We start from the raw sequence: 18,785 nt of genomic DNA on the forward strand, positions 1-18,785 counted from the left end.
CTAATGACGGTTTAACCACAGGTCACTTTAGGAATCTCGATTAGATAGATTTACTTTTAAAGGGATAGTTCATCTAAAAATGAAAATTCTGTCACCATTTTGAAGTGTGAAGTGACATGTGGCCAAGTATGGTGACCCATACTCGGAATTTGCGCTCTGCATTTAATCCATCCAAGTGCACACATACAGCAGTGTACACACACACCGTGAACACACACCCAGAGCATTGGGCAGCCGTTGGGAGTACGGTGCCTTGCTCAAGGGTCTCACCTCAGTCGTGGTATTGATGGTGGGGAGAGCGCTGGATATTCACTCCCCTCACCGACAATCCCTGCCGGACCTAAGACTCGAACCCATGACCTTTGGGTCCTACATTAGGCCACGACTGCCCCCAAATTTTCTCACCCCCATTCAGTTTCAAACATGTATGTATTGAAGCTCATTTCCACTATAGTTCTATGTAACACAAAAGAAGATTTTTTTTTAAATCTTTTTTTTAAAGATTTTTTTTTAAAAAGTCTATGTTTATTATCCATACAATAAAAGTCAAATGTGTCTAATTGCTCCCTACTGATTTTCAAAGTATGGACTAATACTTTCTTTAATGAAGAGAACAACAGAAACATAAACTATGCTTTGGTAAATCATAATAATGATGTAAAAAGTTATTTATGAGAAATTATGAGATCCAGCATTTTTTTTTTTTTTTTATGTGGTGGAAATGGGCTTTCATATGTATAATATGTAAAATGTCTGTGTTTTTTGTCAATACAATGAAAGTCAATGAGGTCCATTGTAGTTTTGGGCCCCACTGACTTTCATTGTATGGACTAAATCATTTTTCAATAAAAAGAACATAAACTTAAACATGCTTTAGTAAATTAAATGATGACATTAAAGGGTCAATAGTAATTAGGACATAAAGTTAACATTTTGAGATACTAATGACCTACTAAAATTATGACAATTATGATATGTTCATTTTTATTTATTTTTTATCTCATCATTATTATGACTTAGTATCTCAACATTTTAAACTTTTTATCTTTACTAAATATGATTCACCAAAGTATATTTGTTCTTATGTTATGATTGCAAACTGAAACTGAGGGAGAGAAACAGAAAAAAGAGAAATCAACAAGAAAAAAAAATGGTCGGTCCGCAGCCCCTCATTGCCGCTCCATCCACTGGGAGCAGCTCTGGGAAGTGTCAGCTTAGCATGGTGAGCTGACATGGCCTGACAGGCAGTAGGGTACCCCACGAGGTGATCGCACCCCGATCCTGAGAGGTTATGTCATCAAACCTGGGTCAGCTGTATAATTGGGCCAGGGGTCAGTGAGGTGATATGGAGCGTGACAATGAAGCTCTAGAGTTACAGTGCAGATCTGGGGAGGTGACTCCAGGAGGCAGTTATGTATCCCAGACTGCTCAGGGACCAGCAAGGAGTCTGCTCACTCTCACTGCAATAAAAGGTGTCACAGATTCTCATTAAAGCTAACTTATGGATTGAGTTGACAACCCTGGACCCATGAAGATGAAAAGTCTGTTAGACACTTATTTGTTATCACGGGGTGTTCTAAATGATCAATATAACGGTTGAGATAATGGAAAAATAAAAGATGTTACAACTTTAAATTCAAGCCAAGACACAGCAGTAACATCTGGAGCGGCCCTGGCAACAAGCCTCCAGTCTCTTCTGCTGCACCATAAAAGCCTTATTATTACCGTCGGCTGTCTGAAAGTACCACCAGCCGTAATATATCTGGGGGTGTTTTCTAGTTTCCAACTCAGTCACTTCTAATTAATCAGCCACACTGATACATAGTGGATCTGACAGCACGTTGTCAAATCACTGCCATTCCAAACGTCAAAACTGCAGAAAGAACAACATCACGGGCAATTAAACGCATTACAGCCTCCAAGAGCTGCCACTTGGACTCCTGCGAAGGGTCTGTGGCTGCACTGAAGTGGAAGGAAAACACAGGGGACTGCAAACAGAGCCTGGAGCCAGGTAAGGAGCAAGAACAACACAGGCCTAATGCACCTCAGCTGTGTTAACAGTAACCATCCTGCGGAGGGGATGGATCATTGACATGGACAAAAACAACAAAAGCAGAACAAATGCTTAAGGTTGTGGGTGAAGGGGTTGTGGCGAGCCACCAGGGAGTGGTGTAGGAGCATCTGTGTCATTTTGAGAAGGTAGTCTGAGGCTTGACTTTCAGTTACTGCTCTAATCAATGTGCTGAATTCTTGTAATTTGGCCCCTGGGGTGGACCTACTCTGATGGACCAGTAAAGGAGAAGGTGAGAGGGAGAGAAGAGGGGTGGAATTTATCCTGGAATTATTTGCCTCACCACTGAGCCAAAAACCATCTTCCAGGATTAAATGCACAGGGAGCGGCTTCAGTTTGATCTCATTAGTATTCGTAGTAACTAGTGTCTTAAGTTAAGTTTTTGTACTTATGAATATATGCTGAAAAGTACAATATGGACGATTTGTCAGCATCTAAATTATATTTTATCCAGCAAGCATACAATAAATTGATCAAAAATGACAGTAAAGACATTCACATTGTTACAAAAGATTTATATTTCAAATAAATTAAATACTGTTCCTTTGAACTTTCTATTAAAGAGTTAGTTAGTATTTTTGATGAAAAGCTACGTGACTACCACTTTGACGCTTCAAAAGTTCATAAAGAGATCGTAAAACTATTGCTTGGCTATCACCAGACCAAGCTCAATTTAAAATTGAACATTGGTCTGGGGAGTCTGTATGTATTTTCTACTGCGCAAGAGGCATGATCAACAAGCATTATTCGCACAATTGGATAGTGCTTCAACCAATCAGATCAACGATCCGGGTGACGTACTTTGCAGAGCGACGCGAAAACTCCAGACAGGTTTAGTTTGTATTGGTTTGTAGCATTGATCAGCGGTTTGCAGAAGCAGCAATGGCATCGAGCAATTTTTGCAGGTTGTGCAAAAAAAAAACATGAAATTAAGTGGTATTTACACCCACTCGAGCAATTTGTTTGCTAAACTAAAGAAGTCATTCAGCATCGTCTAGAGATTAAAAGGAATTGGATTGGCAGTCGTGCTTGCTGTCGCTTCTCTATCGTCACCGTGTTATACCCACCAATAGTGAGCAAGGTGGATAAGCCAGTCTGTAATTGGTTCCCGCAAAAGTGTAACAGAAGCAGTAGAAACGAATGTACGGGTTTCCAGACTGAGTTGTCGGGTGAAATCAAATCGCCGGCAGATCAGGCTGGGTTTAGCCAGTCTATATGAATTGAGCAGTTTATTCCAAATTTTCTGAAGAGACATGATTGATTTATATGATGAACAGAATTTATGCTTTTATTCACATTTAAACATTCATCAACACACATCAGTTGTGGTAAATGGAAGCTCAAGCTTGTTTGCTTGACGCATGCGAGAACCAGTAAGGTTCATTCTCGTGTGTTACCCAGCATATTTGAGCTTACAGAAGAGGTTTGTTCTTGCACATCAAGCAGGTTCGGTTGAGCTTTTGTTTATGTTCGCTGATCAAAGTTTATATATGAATAGAAGCCTAAATTAAATATTTTCACCATATAAAATGATCGAGTCTCTTAAGAAAATTTGGACTAAACCACTCGATTAATATAGATTAGTTTTACGATGTCTTTATGAACTTTTTGAAGCGTCAAAGTGGTAATCACGAAACTGTCAATGGAGGGACAGAAAGCTCTCAGATTTCATCGAAAGTTTTTTTTGCCCCCACTCTGACCTCCTGAAGGCCGCTGTGTAATTCGCACCCTGACTAAGACACAATGGGAGAAGCATTTCAATAATCCTAATGAATGCATATAAAAGTGCAGAATCAAATCGAATTAATCGAATCGCATCGAATTTTAATGTGAATCGTCCCAAATTGAATCGTTCTGAATTTGCAAAAATCGTTCTTGAATTGAATCAAACACCTATGAATCGTGAATCGAATCAATTCGCTGTCTACCCAAAGATTCACAGTCCTAGATGCGATGCGTTTGTGTAAAAAAACATTTATATTTAAACAAGTTATGAAGTAAAATATGTAGCTTCCGCCAGACCACCTTCCGTATTGAAGTTACAAATAAAGTATAAACTGGCGTCACGTCAGTTACACTTTTTCTGTAAGTTGAATAGGGACGTAGGACGTAGTGTAAGCTTTGTGAACTGCATCTGCGTACATTGAATACGGAAGGCGGCTTGTGCAGAAGATAGATATTTTACTTCAAAGCTTGTTAAATTTGTTTAGTTTTTTTTTTTTTACACAAATGCATCGCATCGCTTCAGAAGGCCTTTATTAACCCCCCGGAGCCGTGTGGAGCACATATTTATGATGGATGGAAGCACTTTCTTCAGCTCATACTCGTTGATCCCTATCACTGCCATTATAAAGCTCGGATGCGTCAGGATATATTTCTGCGATTATGTTCATCAGAAAGAAGAGAGTCATATACACCTAGGATGGCTTGAGGGTGAGTAAAGCTTAGGCTAATTTTCATTTCAAAGTGAACTAATTAGAAAAAAAAAATCACAATTTCCACAAAAATATTAAGCAGCACAAGTGTCTTCAACATTTATAAAATTACAATATTAGAAGCATATTAGCATGTTAATCAAATCAATTAATTCAATATTGATGCTTTTAGTGTATTCTATCAACTCACCAATCAACTTGCAGACCAACCTTTCACAGATCTCCAGTGGTCTCTAGTTTTGAAGCACTGGTTCAGTGGGAGGTTTGAGATTGTTTTGGGAGTGGGGAAGATTGGAAGCTCCATCTCAGTCTTTGTGATTGCATTTCAAGCAGTAAACAAGACTCACCCCATGGGGATCCTGTGACATTGTAAAATGGAGCAAGGGCTTGTGCTTCAGAAACTTTTATTGAACTATTTACAGTTGCCTTGGCCTGCACATAAATTCATTATGGCGACATTTTAAACTTCAGCATATGCTTGAGCTCTCCTAAATGTTAACTAGCCCTCAATGTCATTTTACACCCAGGCATAAGTCTCATGAGGGCCCAAAGGAAACAGATTAGGAGGGAGCCACCCCAGAGAGAAGGTTATCAGTGCTGTGCACCAAAAGATTGTCAGATAGCTAACAATAAAACATCCTGACCCAGGAAAGACCATTGATGAACTTTATTGAGGGGCACCATAGTGTGGCTGCTCCAAAAAGCGTAGAGACGCACTTTCCAGCTTATCTCAGAACAAGTGTGAAATTATTGTCTGCTAAGGAGAGCAATTATCTATAGGGGGACACCACATCTTGAAGGGAATGTCAGGCCATGCGGGAGGGCTGTGGTTTGTGGCTGAAACGCAAACATGCAGACGTTAACGGCACAGCCAAAGCTTAGACAGACAGACAGCAGCACGAGTCGCTACCCTCATGGTATTCAACTAGGCTAATCTTTCAAGTGGGAAATTAAGCTTCCTACTGCTCACAGAGAAGAATAAAGGCCGTTTTGTCAGAACCTAGTGAAGTTTACCATAATCAGAACTAGGCTTAACTAAAGTTGGGAAGATTGAGTTGTAGGAACTTGACAATGCAGTGAACTCTTCTCTTACTAACATTTTCCCCTTTTTTGCAAAGACTACATTGGCTACACAAGGAGTATTTTCATGTTAAAAAAGAAAAACTAACAGGCAGATGGATTCTATTTCCACAACTTTAATAATGTAACCACAGAACAAGACCATATATATTTACAACGGAGATAATCCCAGGGAGCAACCTGGGGTCAAGTACCTTACTAAAAGTCACAATGGTGGCTGTTTTGTGCTCTTGAATAAATCACTTAAATGGTGAACTTGAATAAATCTGAAATTTTAAACCCTTTGAAATGATCTCTTATTTGAGACCATAATATTAAAATCAACTCAACAAAAATCCAAATGTATAAAGTGGTGCTATGATACTCTTCCTTTAGAGCTTCATTAATCAGTATTCGATTAAAGGGTTAGTTCACCCAAAAATGAAATTTCTGTCATTAGGTACTCACCCTCATGTCCTTCCAAAAGACATTTTTGACATTTTGACATTTTTGACATATTATTTTTGATGAAATCAGAGAGTTTTTTTATCCTCCATAGAAAGCAACAAAATTACCACATTCAAGGTCCAGAGAAGCAGTAAAAACGTCATTAAAACAGTCAATTATATATGTGAATTATTATGTCATATTAATGTCAATTAACATGTCAATTAATCAATTTCAGCCCAAATACGTTTAGCAATAATGCGAACTTCAATAGAGAAAAAGTGAGTAACATAACAGCTTACTGAGTAAAAAATGGTCATTGACACTATGTACATGGAGTCATACTGAAGTTGAAAAGCTGAATATAGATGACATGATCAAAGACTTCATCTGCATTTGGAGTATCACAGGGTAAAAACAAGAAGCCATTTTCTGTGATGCTGCCATGCAGTGAAATATGTTATACATTTTTTAACATAAATTCCTCCTAACTCTAATTGAATAGCAGAATTCACACCACAACTACAACGATAACAACGAGACAGAAGAACAGTAACTAGGGAATCACTTTCAGAGCATTTTTTCCCAGCTGGTCAATGATCCAAATATTTTAAAGCACATACTGCAGCTATGTTCATGGTGCAACATCCATCTATTACATATGAGTTTGTTCGTTTTTTGTTTTTTTTTCTCTTGGTTCTATGCATGCAAAATGTGTCATCATTGTGTTCTATGGGGGTAAATTGATGCCAAAACCATTGAAAATGGACAGACTAAAAGTGTTTATTTGTGGATTTTTAATCTTTTTGTAGATCATGCTTTATATTTGTGGATCACAAAGAGTTTGTTTGAGGACTTTGTATCTATTTGTAGATCTTGTTTTACATTTGCGGATCATGAGGACTTTGTTTGCAGATTTTTTATCTATTTGTAGATTGTGTTTTGTGTTTACAAGTTGTAATATCTATTTGTGACTTTTAGTCTGTCCATTTTCAATGGTTTTGGCATCAATTTACCCCCATAGTGTTCACCGTACTGTACAGAGTCAGACACATGCATGCCACAGTTGCAGCCACTGCTGCTCAGAGCAGAAGAATCATGTCCATTCAGAGATATTTGAGCCAAATGGATTTTGAATGCAATTTGTGGCAAAATTTGTATCTTCGAAAATTCTGTTGCATAATTATTGTGGGGGAAAAAAAGTGTTTGTCTGAAATACTGAAATCACTCCAATAAAAAAAAAGGTTTTATACATTATTAAACAAAATTATTCTAATACTAAATATTTTGCAGATAATATTTTAATAATTTACTTTGACTTTAGTGCAGCGACACTATAAAAGCCCATTATTATTATTAATTTTGGAAACAAAATGTTGTCTATCTATATACAGTAATATGACACTAACTACATGATATCACATTTTTTTCTCACAAAAAAATGAGAAAAAAGCCATGTGCTAGACACCTCCAATTCAGAGAATCTTAGAAGCTGTTGCTATCTTAGTCACACAACCAAGTAGGAATTTTGTTTAGTATAACTATTTTAATTACTTTATTAAAGCCGGGCACACATTTAATGACTATCTAAAACATTCTAAGACTGTGCTCAACATACAACGATTGTTTTCTGCGACTGAGGCAGATTTATATACTTACACATGGAATTTGAACACCGTCTGCAATTGCTGACTGAACGTAACTGGCTCTGACTGGATGCGTTTGAGCGCAATCAGTCATAAGTATCAAATTACATTCATAATCGGCCTTACAATCGTTAAGTGTGTGCGTGGCTTAAAGTAAGTGATTACATTTGATTACTTTTTGATAGCTTTTCCAAATTTCTAACAAATGTTTTCAACTGTTAATCGTTTTCGAACATTTAAACCAGGCAGGGTTATCCTTACAGTAGAATTACTTCAACACTGATTATTGTCAGACTTTCAAAAACTTGAATTAAGATTATAATAATTTACTTTTAAAGCATAGACACCAAAAAATAAGACTTTAGCACCTCTTTTTATGTTGAGATCGTTCTGAGGTTAAATACAGATTTAAAATCATAGCTTTATGATACTGTTTTTGAAAATAAATATTTGCATAGCTATGACAGGAAATACTTAGAAAAAAAAACAGCTAATCTTAAAAAATAAAGCCTATACATAATCCCAAACAGGAAATAAAACAGGTATTGAATAAGCATGCATCCTAATCTCTGTCCTAAACTCCTGACACATTGGTGTTTCATATTTTAGAGCAGTCAATGCAATTTAGGAAAGAAATCAATTAAACAAATTAATATTATTTAACATATCCTAGCTTTTTATAGAGAATATTCAGATGTAACCCCATTTGTAATCATTAACATTTTCATAAGTAACTGTAACTTAATCACACATTTTTTCTCAGTAATTTTAACGGTTTACAGTTACTTTATTTTAGTGACCTTGTTACATATGTTACATGTACTTACTATAGTAATTATGCATAATTACATGCAAATAACCCTCAACCAAACCCTAATCCTACCCTAACCCTATAGTAAGTACATGCTGTTAATTAATATTACTCACTACTTAAATATATAATTACACTGTAGCTCTGTTACATGTAACTAGTTACTCCTCAACACTGTATCACTGGGTCATCATGAAATTACACTGGCTGTGGAAATCACTGTCAAATTCAGCCCTATGTCAAACATAAAGAATAACAGAAGCATAAGGGAATGTCGCAAGTTCAAGTAATGGAGAAACAATCTTTGCTGTAGCACATTACATACGTCGTACATGAAACATTACAACAAACTGAGCTCAATGAGAAACAGACCAGTTTTTGGAGGAGAGGCACATTAAAGCACAAATGGCACTGGCTATATCATCCTTTACCTCTCGGAGCTGGAGGAGGTTCTGATGTAATGGCTGGAAAATCTTGGCCGGGGACGCTTCATTCATGCGATAAGGCTCACACTGACTGCCTTTGTGAATACAACACAGATTATAAACGCATTAGTATACTGAGATGGAGATGTCACGGAGCAAAAGGGATGGTTTTTGGGAGGGGGCCAGACTGCTATAATTTGCCAGCGCGGATTTGATGAACCCCATTAAACGGTAATAGCTGATTTTCTAAATCGCTGCCAATGCTCCTCTCTTTAACAAGCTTCTGAGGATGTTTGCCTGTATCCATCCTATTAACTCCCCAACTCTTCCTGATGTCTTAATGCAGGTCAGCTCCTCAGGGTTTTAGGGAGAGAGAAATGGATAGAAAAAGAGAGAGCAAGCTTTCTGTTCTCTTTTTTCTTATCTTTTAGCACAGCCAGCTATGCCCCTCTCAACAACCAGCCAAGCTTTCTTGGCACAGTCTATACCACATAGAGAAACAGCCCCACCACAGACTAAATCTCAGCACATCTGGAGCAAACCTGTTGTCTGGTTGATTACAGAGACCTGTATCGCGCCATGCGTACACAGAATAGCGCGAGGAAGCCAAGATGTGCAGTGATGCTGACAGATATGCAAATCCACGTGCACTGTCCTTCCCTCAACTCTCCCCCCGAGGAATAAATCTGCATTTCATCATGGTTCCTTTAGGTTGTAAATGTATTAAATATTCAGTATATATATTAAAAATGCAGCTGAGCTTAGAGAAGATATGTAAAACTTCACCTCCTCGCTGAATCAAAGCATGCGCCTTATCAGCTAATTATTTTCCACTGGATTGTTTATTAAACATGAACCCGAAGACCTTCCTTTCTGCTCTTGTGGAGTGTGTTGTGATGGCAGGCAGGGTCTGGGTCTGTTCGAGACAGCCTGTAAACAGAGACATGGGAAGTATAAAGAAGAGACTGGCAGAGTGGTGCTGAGGACCTCCACCATTCATCCTGGTTTGTAGTGCCTGCTGTTTGGGTTACAGCATGCAACAGACAGCATCATAACAAGACATGAAACAGGAAGGGAGCACAGAGAAAAATAATAATGGTTATATTGAAATGTACTAGAGGACGCCCTGATTTCCTGAAGTCAAGTCAAGTGGGGGTGCACAGTGTTAAAACTTTACTATTACAGCAATATTTTAACTACATTTTCAATCTGAAAAAATCAGAAACTTTCAATCTTGGAAAAAAAAAAAAAATTGGTACCATTTCAGATATAAAAAAATATTGTACAGGTCACAGGTCAGGTCACTACTGCTTGCCTGGAAAATCCAGCCTCACCACTGTACCCAATAGAAGTTCCCAATCACTGCTATTATTTGACTGACAGACGGCAGCGGTTGCAGTTAAAAATCATAATTTGCGTTCGACTGAAGAAAAAAAGTCATCTACATCTTGGATGCCCTGGGGGTAAGCAGATAAACATCAAATTTTCATTTTTGGGTGAACTATCCCTTTAATGTGTTTTTGGTCATTTAAAACTGAATTCACAGCTGAATAGAACAAACTCTCGGGTCTCCCGTGCGCAATCTTTGTTGATATTGAAGGGACTTTTGCCGCACTAGAGGGACGCTGTTTGCGTCACTGAAATAAACAAATCTGATTGCACGGTGCGGTTTGAGTTGACTCGAATCGCAACAGAGGGCGGACTGACCAGACTGATATATCTTGTAGAAGATACATCAGTCTGGCCTTGCCAGGCAACACTACTGCTGCCTTAAGGCAATAAATCCATATTTATGCTAGATAACGGAATATGCCTTTAAAAAGAAATTTTGAAAACCATGTCAGCATAAATTATTTAATTTCCTATCCTTTTGTGAAGACTTTGCACTATAATGGGACAACACACTATTTTATTTTTAAAAAAAATTAATTCAGAACATAATCAAAAAAAAAAAAAAAAGAAAAAGGTAGAAACCATTGTTTCAATGATAATTGAAAGTTACATCCAGGGTGTATAATCTTAAAGGAATAGTGCTCTCAAAAATAAAAATTATCCCATGACTTGCTCACCCTCAAGCCATCCTAGGTGTATTTAACTTTCTTCTCTCAGTCAAACACAATCGAAGTTATATTAAAAAATATCACTATACTATAATAACCAGCCTCCGGCAAACATCCGTATGCAAGTCGACTTACAGCAGAAGAATAACCCCTGACCTGACTTATGACGCGGAAGCGCAGAGGATAGAGCAAAACAAAACACCGGTCACAAATTAGAAGTCTAAAACAAGAATTTTTAAATAGAAATGTCATAGGATTTTAATATAAGATTAGAGGAGCTTGAGTTTGTTGCACAGCCCTATTTGTTTGGACCATGAGAGGCGTCTTCTCTAACCTTCTCCTACATCCTTCATCATTGTTACTGTCACTGACCTACTAGCATCAGAATCACTTCACTTCTATTCATAAATCCTCTCCCATGGCCACATGGGATTGTAAAGTGTCCCTTGAATGCACACTTCATAATGTCAGCTGAGCAGTAAGTCATCTGGGGACTTTTCGGGAACTGTTTTTCAATAAATATGTATTTGGACATCCTACACTTTTGTTTTTTTTTTGCATACTATATAGTAAGGATGGAAGCTGCATCCAAAATATATAGTATAGTTTGGATGCAGCGAATGTCTTCAGACTGTAATGACAGAAAAACTATTTATCCTTCCTACACTTTAATCATAAGTTTGTGGGTGGTAAGATTTTGTAATATATAAGTCTCTTCTGCTCATCAAGGCTGCATTTATTTGATCGAAAATACAGTAAATTCATTAATATTGTAAATTATTATAATTTAAAATAACTGTTTTCTATTTTAATATATTTTAACATTAAATGTATTCCTGTGATGCCAAAGCTGGTCTTTCAGAAATTATTATAATATGCTGATTTGCTGCTCAAGAAACATTTCTTACTATTATCATTGCTGAAAAAAGTTGTGCTGCATTTTTTGTTTTTCTTTGATTCATTTGAAAGTTCAAAATAACATTTAAAAAATAAATCTTTTGTAACATAACGGTCACTTTTGACCCAAACGGTAGTGCTAAATCTCTCTTTCCCTGAAAATAGTGTCGATTTTCATTATTAAAGCTACTTTGAGGCATATAATTAGAATCCAGATTTACTTGAGTCTTGGCTAAGGTATAAGTAAACAACAAAAAAGTTAGCTCTCTGTAAACAGTTTAATGTGATGTTTGTGTTCTAATCTCAGCCAGGATCCACAGAAAGCAAGTGAATCTTCAAACCACTACCACATGTTTGAGTGTTGCAGTGATTACTTATTTTGTTATGAACACAAACAGCTGGCATTTGATTCATCACCAGTAGGCAGTGGAGTTTATGTGAGCATGATTTGCAGTGATTACCACTGTGGTTGTTGCCATGACTACAGTTTGGCGGAGTGATGCAGTGACCCCAGCTCCCCTGGCTACTGGCCGTAGCCCCGAACATGAACCAACAGAGCGACTCAGACAGTCAAGACTTTGACAAACAAACAAGTCAATCTAAAGTAGCCAGACAACATCTGCTGCAAAATAATTTACGACTTTGCCTGGCTGGAGATTTTAAACATTAAATGTCCCCCATTTGACACAGTCCATTTCTCCTAGTCAACATGATGAACCTTGAGTACAACTGCCAACAGCGATAAAATCGATTCTAAACTTGTACAAGTGGGCAACAATCTGCTAAACGAACACTGAATGACAAAGACACATTGAACAAAACTCTGGAATAGTACAGACACTAACAGCAACAGATTTAGTAGGCCTAGTAAGCAGTGAGCATACAACTCTTGAGAAGCAAGCTAGGTCTTGTTGACCATAATTGAATTAATTCATTAAACTTACCTGCAGTATCGGTAGCTTGATTATTTTCATAACAGCGTAGTTTTTCCCAGTAACGAACTACTTTATCTATGGATGTATAACGAGTTGAGCGACAGAACGCAATATCTGTCGAAATAAACAAACGCACGCGCGCGCTCCCTCTCTCTCGTGCAACACAAAGTCCGATTCATTCTATTGAATCAGTTCATCCTAAACGTTCCTCTCTGATTCCTAGGAATGTTTGATTCATTCTAGTGAATCTGTTCATTCTGTTCATCCTGTCATTTCAAATATTTGCTGTAGAGTTGGAAAGTCCGATTCATTCAGGTTAATCATTCTAATTTAAACGGTCTGTCCTCTCTTCTCTTTTTTTAGACTTTGCGATTTTAAATACGATTCATTCCAGTGAATCGGTTAGGTTGGGTCAAACGATTATTAATGAACGGATTCACAAAAATGATTCACCCTGTTGTCCACCCTGTTATGCAAATTAGATGTTTTTGTTGTTTTTAGTAGCTTATACATTTACCTGTTCAATTTCAATACTGTCACCCTGAGACTGTTAATCCATTCAAAGCAAAAAATACAGTCACATGAACTGTTTTAAAGGTGATAGAGGGGATTTTTTTCGTCGAATGAGAATCCAAAGACTTAGTGAGTTTTTGAAATGACTCCTTCACAGCTCATTTCAAAGGAACACCTCCCAAAACTCGTGCACGAGTATTGGAGCACGAGTGTTTACCACCGGCATTCGCTGTGTCGTGTTAGTGGATTCATTATGTCGGACTCACCACAGGTAACTCATAATCTGCAGTTGTTATTCCTGTATCCTGACTAAAACATTGCATGCAGCACCTGTGGAGTGTGGAAAGTTACTAGAGAGCGCAGCCATGCTCCTCTCTCACAACGTCATGGCAGTGATTGACAAGCCAGAGGGCCAATCGTTTACGCAATGATCGCGTAAACGATTGGCTGATGTTTTTAAGGCCCTACCTCACAGATGATGTATAATATTATTCCTTTCAATGCACCTAATAAATAGTCTTTTATCAGTTTGTAAAGACAGTTTCGAGTAATATTGCAAAAATGTATAAAACAAAACGTCCTATTTAGCACCTTTAAATGTCATATAGCTTTCTGGGCATCTGAAAGTGTTATTTATCTTGCTGTCAGTGGAGGCCTCACTCATCAGATTTAATCAAAAACATCTTAATTTGTGTTCCGAAGATGAACGAACGTCTTACGGGTGTGGGATGACATGAGGGTGAGTAATTAATGACAGAATTATACTTTTTGGGTGAACTAACCCTTTAATGATGCTTTTTAAAGTTAAAAACAATTGGTGAAGCCTGTTTTCTTTTCTAACTAGGAAATATCACATATGATGTCCTAGAGCCTGACTCCGCATAACTCCATATTTCTCTGTGCACTCTATAAAGAGTCCCAGTCCCTAGTGGACTTCAGAAGTAGCCCCCTTGCATGTTCTTTCTACATTTACCCTGGGAGAAAGTGTGTGATGTTTATATAGTTGCCATGACGAGAGATGTCCTTTAGAGAGAGACTGAGGAGGTGTTTAATGATCTTCACCACCCTCAGGTTTAGACAACCATTATAGCATCAGTCTCAAACATACACAAGCGCTTCTCTCTTCTCTGCAGGATAACCAATGATCGTTGGCTGAGGACAAAAGAGGGTTTTTTTTTTTCAGCTTCAATACCACCCAGAAGCCTAATACCATCCTGATGATTACTACTGGAGCTGTTGACAAAGAGATGATGTTCTCATGCATATGAAATGTCTTGAAGTCTATACATATCAGACCGGTTGCATTATTTAGGTTACATTTCTTCATTTGCCTCGAGAGACATGCATTCTTTAACTTGGATATCAGATTCATGAGAAAACCAAACACAGCATGCAAAGAAAACAAGCACTCCTGAGAGATATCCATATGCGTAAACAAATTATATTCATCCTATGTGGTAATGAAACAATGAGCTTCTATTGCTTGGAATTAAACTTGGATCATTTTGGCCATCAATCATTAAATTTTCTCATATTCGCTACTCAAGTGCGTTTAAAAAGGTCAATGTCTTTGGCTTACAGTAAAACATATGGGAAGTGTTTGTGCAGTCTAAAAACGGCAATTAACATTGTTTATGTCACAATTCCACATGCAAGTAATTCCCATAAAGCATGCCGTGAATCAACTCCATGACTTTAACAATGGCAAAATAATATCTCTTTTCAAATGCCCACATGCAAACTATTAAACGCATTCAAAAGCTCTTCAATTGTATTAACGTGCCACCAAAAGTCTTAGTGAATTTCTCGTTGAAACGCGCACCTACGCTATGCCGCTTCATAGAGCGCATTTGCCTTTTTCTCCAGCAGCTCCGCAGCACATTTGTCTTCATCTGAGGCAGCTGCTGAGCTGTGTCTGGCGGACAGCTCCTATTCGTTCAGTTTGATGATTAAATAGATTTTGATTTGGCATGCTGCTGTGTAAACTTCCTGTGTGGCTAACCCTCGGGTCTGGCCTTGCCTCTGGGCCCCCCAAGAGGGCTGAGCGCCATTGCAGTTACCATCCGTCCAAATTACCAGAGTTCAAAAATTCCTGTTTAACCCCCTCGTTTCTCCAAGCATCTGGGTGTTCCTCCAGGTTGTTCTCCTGTTTTTCGCACCAGCCGGATTCCAGAGACTTTGTGAATATTAAACAGCACCGACTGCAGGAACGGCTCCCAAATGGGCAGCAGATGTTGTTCGAAGGCGAGGTGAGATTGTTTTGTCTCCAAATGGAGTTTGGATATTGCCAGTTGACAACACTTCACAGCAAGTTACCACTAAATATCAGTGACCAGAGTTTTCACCAAAAACATAATGGTTACAGATGACTTTGACCTCATCAAACCCTTTTTTGAATATTTACAAACCATATGGCAATTGCAAAAACCTCAGGGGTTGAGTGTAAGTATCTTTTCATCTGTTGGTAATCACTGTAATCTCCATATGTTGTTAAAGTTCCTAAGGAACATTATCCTGCAGCTTTACTCTGGTAATAGGGGATATAGAGCCTGCCATAATCTCTTTTGTATGTGTCAGATAACATTATTTACTAAAAAAGTAGAGTGCTGCCAACTCATGCCAGCTTCAGCTGCCAAACTGAATACTAACACTATAGTCAGTACAACCTCCTGGTTACCTGCTTGACCTGTCAGATCTGAGAGGAACCAGACCAGTATATGGAGTAAGATGAATGAGTAACTAGTGGAAAATCATTTCAGAGTCTGTTTAAGATCCAGCAGCAGTCATACCTCCAGGCTAATGCTGTATCAAACTCAGCGAGACCAAAGAGAGGAAATGGCTTCGAAGGATGAAGTAAGAAGGATGAAGTAAGAAGCATGTAAACGCATTTTTAGGGATTTATACAATTCACATCCTGCTTTTCACTACATATAAATGCTGTGGTGATAATAGCAGATGCTACAAGAAAGAGTTTATTTTTACATAGCACAGAATGATAATGTTTTATGTACATTCTAGATGTATTTATATTCATTATAGGACATGGGATTGATGGGATCGGCCTAGAAATGCATATTTTGGGGTTAAAAGGACAACTAAATATTCAAGCATGACACAAAGCAAAGCATTATGGGTAAACATGCCTGGAAACACCTATAGTCTATGATGCATAAAGGTGCAGTCACATTAGCGAAAGCAGGCAAAAAAAAAGGTCATTGTCAATAGTGTAGCAATGTATGAAGCACAGATCACATAACAGTCACTTTCAAACCAAGCACCTTTCTGTTCCAACTTAAAACTTTTGCAAAATCTATGTTGAGAAATTTTCTGGTCGCAAAAAAATAATAATCGCAAGCCTTTAGGATATTAACTAAAGTTTTAATAATCGTTCTAATTAATAGGGATGTTCACACCACAATGATAATAACACTGAGGAACAGGGTTGCCATGGTACCCAACCAATTGCTACTCAAAACTAGCCCAAAACTCAAATTTCAGGGGGTCCCCCGGGTAAAAATCGCGTTCTGGGGGGTAAGATACGCATTTTTGGTGGGGTTCCCCTGGTAAAACTCGCATTCCACAGGATAAATATTATATATGTTATTTGGGGTCGCTTCAACCCGCGGGCATGAAAAACAACAGTGTTAAAGTAGCCAAATTCTGCGGGAAAACTGCGGACTTGGCAACACTACTGAGGAACAATATGATTGGAATCACTTTCACAATGATTTTTTTTTTTCAGCTGATGAACAACCAATCAGAATCCACCCGACTTTAAAGAACTTGAGCATTTAAAGCGACAGACGACAAAACTGCAGCGCTTGCTTATAACAAACAGGAAGTTATGGTCTGTTGGAAATTTACTCTTGAAAAAAATCTTCTAAAATCCATCCTGCTATGTTGATCCATTAGCCACACGAAAGAAGCACCTGGACAGAATCACTAATTGCAAACTCATTAATCTTCAACATCCCAATTAAATTTATGTCACAAAGATATACAGAAAATAGACTGTCCTACCAAGGTGATGAGATTCTTTATCAAATGTGAACCAAAAAGATTTTGCACTGAGAATGAACATGAAAAAATAAAGACAACCTTGATTTAGAATGATTGTGTTTGGTGTTCTCACTGTTAGTATATATGCAGCTCCATGATCCTAGAAGAGAAGGTGAAAGAATGATGCCTTCTTTCTTCAACAGGCAACATCTTGCAGATTCCCTGTAGCTAAGAGCAACCTCTGTAATTTATTATTTGTTCGGTTTTTATTAGGGAAAGACTTTCTCAATTGACTCTCACTTTTGTATATTTTCACAGTCATTATTTTCTTTCTTTACTCTCCCCCCTCCCTGTCTTTGTTTATTTGCTGTAATAACATGCTTGGTCTCATTTCCAGACACAGCATACGTGAACTTTAAAAATGAGTTTTCTCTTTCAAAGGGACTTTGATTATTTGTTCAGTCAGTCAGGTTGGGATAAAACAGCCAAGTGTGTCTAGGTGAACGCTGAACTGAATCACGAACTGCTCTCTAGTGAACATTACCTTAAATTCCTAATCCAATTTTTCATGACTGAAACAGCATGTTCTGTTTGGCTCAAATATCATAAGGTATTGCCAATGACTAGGTTGGATGCCATTTTTCATACATGTGAAATCCCCCGTAATATGTGAAAAACTGCTTTTTCAGCAAAATCACATTATTTGATTCTTTGGGTAAATCTAAACATACTTGGGTCTTATTTCCCACCAAAATCAAAAGAAAGAACCCAATTTTAGTACCACTATAGTATCATTGCAAGAATAAAAACACTGTATTACAGCAATGATAATAATGAAAACCACTATTGAAAATATTTTGAATTATAAAGAATAATAATAAAAAAAAGTAACTTCCAAAAGAAAAATATTAAAACTCTGGATGCACTAAGCAAGGTAATGATCATTTTGGGAAGAAAATTTGCTTAATTATCATTAAAGTAATGTGTCAGTGAAATTAATTAATCTTTATGGCCCTAAAAGGCTTTGTTTTGTCTATGCAAAATATAATTTTTCATTTTTTAATTAATTAATTTTTAATTATCTGACCTGGGTGCGATTCTCAGTTTAAACCTTATTATTAACCTCAGTGTATTCATTCTTACACGCAGGTTGGCCTTAGCAATAACACTGTCCAACCAGACTCAGGTGTGAAAATGTTCATAAGCATTAGTATTAGTGAAGATTAGGAGCTGGTATTTAATCTTTGTTATTCATAGAAGTCTCTCCCTCTATCTCTGTCTCCATTTTCACTTCTCATCAAGGGCATCAGGATTAAAAGGCCAGGGGTGTCACTGACCGCTGACCCAAACCTCAGCTTTGATGACTGACCTCTACTGCCAAGTTGTCAAGGTCTGAAAGCTAAAAGGAAGACTGGCCTCTGACCTCTCAAAGTCACTGCTGGCCTACAAGGGGTTAATAGCCCCTCAAACCTCCCATAAGGGTCCAC

Source organism: Chanodichthys erythropterus, chromosome 1 (genome assembly GCF_024489055.1).
Source record: "Chanodichthys erythropterus isolate Z2021 chromosome 1, ASM2448905v1, whole genome shotgun sequence".
NCBI lineage: Eukaryota > Metazoa > Chordata > Actinopteri > Cypriniformes > Xenocyprididae > Chanodichthys > Chanodichthys erythropterus.